Here is a 3,704-nt window from a genome sequence, read left to right as displayed (position 1 = left end):
GTTCGGTGGGCGGGGTAGACGAGGGGGCGGGGCATCGGGCGAGATCGGTGGGCGGAGCCGGCGGCGCGGAGACCGACTCGAGGCCGCGCGGCCCAGGACTTACTGGCCGGGCGCCACAAGTTACCGGGTGTGTGGCCCTGGCAGGTCACCCAAACTCTCTGAGCCTCTGTGTCCTTATATCTAAAATGTGGGTGATAGTAGAGTCCACCTCCCAGCGTTATTATGGGGATGAGAACTTGAGAAGGGACAGGGGATGGAGAAACTGAGGCTTAGAGGAAGAGAGCCAGGGAGACGGAAGAGGAAGTCATAGACAGACAGACGTGAAGGGGTGAAGTAAGAAGTGGGGTAGACAGAGGCTTAGGGAGGACGATCGTCCCGAAGCCAGATGTTCTCTCCCACCAGCCAGTGGGCGGCTCCAGGATCCCGTGAGGCATCAGTGTTGATGGAATGACTGAGTGACCAGGGAAGAAGCTCAAGGAGACAGAGCCCCTGAGAAGCAAGGTGGGGGAGGGGCAGAGAGTAAAGCAAAAGTCCAGGGGGCGTCCCGGAACCCTGTGGCAGGGAGGGAAGAAGCAGTAACTCCAGGAAAAGAGAAGAGTGGAGGAGGAAGGAGGAATAGCCCAGAACGTCCAGAAGAGGCCAGAGGGCCAGGAGGGGCCCTTGCTCACCTGGGCCCACAGAGCTGGCTGTCTGGTCTACAAGGCCGGCATCTTTTCCAGGCTCCCCATTTCCTGTGCAGGTAGGGGTTTTCTGTGGCAAAGTGGTGTCAGCAGCTCAAGTGCCAGTCACACTAGAGGGGACCTAGCCTCTTAGCTGGACAGAGCCCAGTGTCCAGGAGATACTGGGCTGGCAATGACCCCCCCCTTCAGGTCGGGTCTCAGGGGACCCAGGGTTGGCGACGGTCGTGCAGCCACACACTGTGGAGTGTGGGTGAGATCCTAGAACTGATTATGAAATATTAGTTGGGAGGCTTTTGGGAGCACACTCGAGAGCGGGGATGCCAATGTCAGCAGAGCTGGGTTCAACTTCCTGCTCACGCCCTCTCACTGGCTGTGGGAACTTACCTTATCCTCTGGAAGCCTTGCTTCCCTCATCTGTAAATTGGAACAAACAGTACCCTGCACCTCACCTGACAGAGAAGAGCCCTTCAGCACAGACTCATTGTGTCCCTTTCCTTGTCCAAGTACCTGTGAGGGACGGTCACACAGAGGGAGGGTTGCACAGGGTGTTGGCTGCTCAGAGCAGAATAGAAGTAACCACTAGAGATTTTCCTGTGAGCATCTATATGAAGACAGTGACAACACTGCAAACATGGAATTTGCAATATTGTGGGGCGGGAAGCTTACGGTCGCAGTGGGGGTGCGGGGAGCAAGTAGAGGTCTTGAATGCCAGAACACATAGCCTAGAATTTTATCATACCAGGGAGGTAAGCCAGAGCCTGAGCTGTGTGTTTGTGAGTGTGAAATGATGGAGATGACACTTTGGAGTCATGGTGGAAGGGGACGGTTTGAGAACATAGGGTTCATGTGGTGGCATTTAGTTAGTGGTACGTTCTCTTAGCACCTACTGAGTGTTTGGTCTGTGCAGTGCACGGGGGCCTTGCCTGGAGAGGAAACAGGTGCAGAAAGGAAAGGCCACTGGGCTGAGGGGGAGGAAGATCTGGGAGTCCCCAGTGCACAGAGGGACAGCAGGGAGGTAGGGGCCAAGTCCAGCACAGGCTGGGCAGGCCACACCGGAAAGCAGAGCTACAAATGAAGAACCAGGAAAGGGAGCCTTCCCTACAGATTCTCTGTTAACTAACCGTGCTTCTACAGTGGAACTGAACACAGAGAGGCTACCGTCTTAGGAAGGCGACAGCGTCCCTTTCCCCAGTTCTCTCCTTGTGCCCACCTTGCCCTCACATCGTGAGCCTCCATGTCATCAACTGCAAAATGGGGGTAATACCATTTCCCCATCGCTGCCCTAAGAGGGAGGACTGGTGTTCTTCCCATCTTACAAATGAGGAACCCAAAGCTCTGAATGCTCACACAGAGGAAGAGGCAGCCTGGGCCCAGTGCTGCTGGCTGCCTGCCTCTCCAGCCGGGACAAATCCAAGCAGCCCCGCAAGCCCCACCATGACCTGGAGACGTGGTGTGGCCGGCACGCATGCGTTCTGTGGGGCACCAGGGGCCCAGCTGCTCCCGAGGCGGTACAGTGAGATGTCAAGTGGGCGGAACCTGGAGGCAGATGCCTCGGGTTGAATCCCACGTCTATGGGATCTTGGGAAGTCACTTCACGCGTGTTCCTCGCCTGTAAACGGACGACTCTCAGAGTAATGAAGCATTAGCCCCTGTGGTTAACAGAAATACTTGGCCCCGAATAAGTAGCACCCTGCCAAGGGAAATGGAAGGCGTTGAAAAGGAAGTTGTAGACAAGCCTTGTGGTGTTTATACAAAATAAAGAGGGGGAAATTGGAAAGTGATGGAAGTGATTTATTAACCAGGGATCTTCAGAAGATGTCACTGGAGACGAAGCAACCCACCAAGGCAGGAAAACCAAACCCCCAAACATGGTGCCTCTGAGAAGGCAGAGTAGAAGGAGATAAAGCGAGGGTCATAGTCAAGGTTAGGACAGTGTTTTCAGTCCTGCAATACATTAAGGTAACCAAATATTTTTATTTTTTTCACAGGAAACTGAGGGTTCTTTATTCTCACTGTACTTTTCTCTCTCTCTCTCTTTTTTTATGAATGGGAGAGTATTGTTCCTCTCCTTTCATGAAAGAGAAACATTTCTGTTACCAAGTTGATAAGGAGCTGTAGAAATCCTTTGGTTTTATGTATTCAGGTAATATTCTGCCCTCAAAGTGTCTGGAGTTGGGGTGAAGAGAACTTCTGGATTTTAGGTGCTGCTGGTGGGAATTGATTGACAGAGCTGTAGTGAAGGACAGCTTGGCAACACCTGTTAAACTTCACTCCAGTAATTCTGCTTCTAGAAATGTATGCTTCACAAACCCTCATTCTAGTATGCAATGATTTATACAAAGTTGCGTAGTTGAGAGAACGTGGATTTTGGAGCCGGACTGCCTGTATCCCAGCTCTGCTCTTTACGAGTTGTGTGACCGTGGGCAAGTTACTTACTCTCCTTGTACCTCGTTTTTTTCATCTGCAAATGGGTAGAATAATAGTATTTATTCCACAGGTGAGGTAGGCTGAATAAAGTCTGTTCACATGTCCACCTCTTAATCCTAGGACCCTGTGAATATGTTACCTTACATGGCAAAAGGGACTTCACTGTTGTGATCAAGTCAAGGATCTTGGGCACCTGGCTGGCTCAGATGGTTGAGCGTCTGCCTTCGGCTCAGGTCATGAATCCGGAGTCCCGGGATCGACCCCGACCCCCGCTCAGGCTCCCTGCTCCGCGGGAAGCCTGCTTCTCCCTCTCCCACTCCCCCTGCTTGCATTCCCTCTCTCGCTGTGTCTGTCAAATAAATAAACAAAATCTTAAAAAAAAAAAAAAAGAAGGGACACGGCTTTGCCAACACCTTCATCTTAGATTTCTGACATCCAGAAGTGTACGATAATAAAGGAGTGTAATTTTAAGCCACTGAATTTGTGGAAACTAATACAAAAGGCACGTTGTGAGGATTTGTGAGTTACTATAAGTAACTGCTTCAGTGCGTAGCGTGTAGCTGGTGTTCAGTAGATGTGGAACAGAGGGCCGCTTGT

The sequence above is a fragment of the Zalophus californianus genome, chromosome 11 (assembly GCF_009762305.2).
Source record: "Zalophus californianus isolate mZalCal1 chromosome 11, mZalCal1.pri.v2, whole genome shotgun sequence".
NCBI lineage: Eukaryota > Metazoa > Chordata > Mammalia > Carnivora > Otariidae > Zalophus > Zalophus californianus.
The sequence above is the reverse complement of the archived record's forward strand: the minus strand, read 5'-3'. Positions refer to the sequence as shown.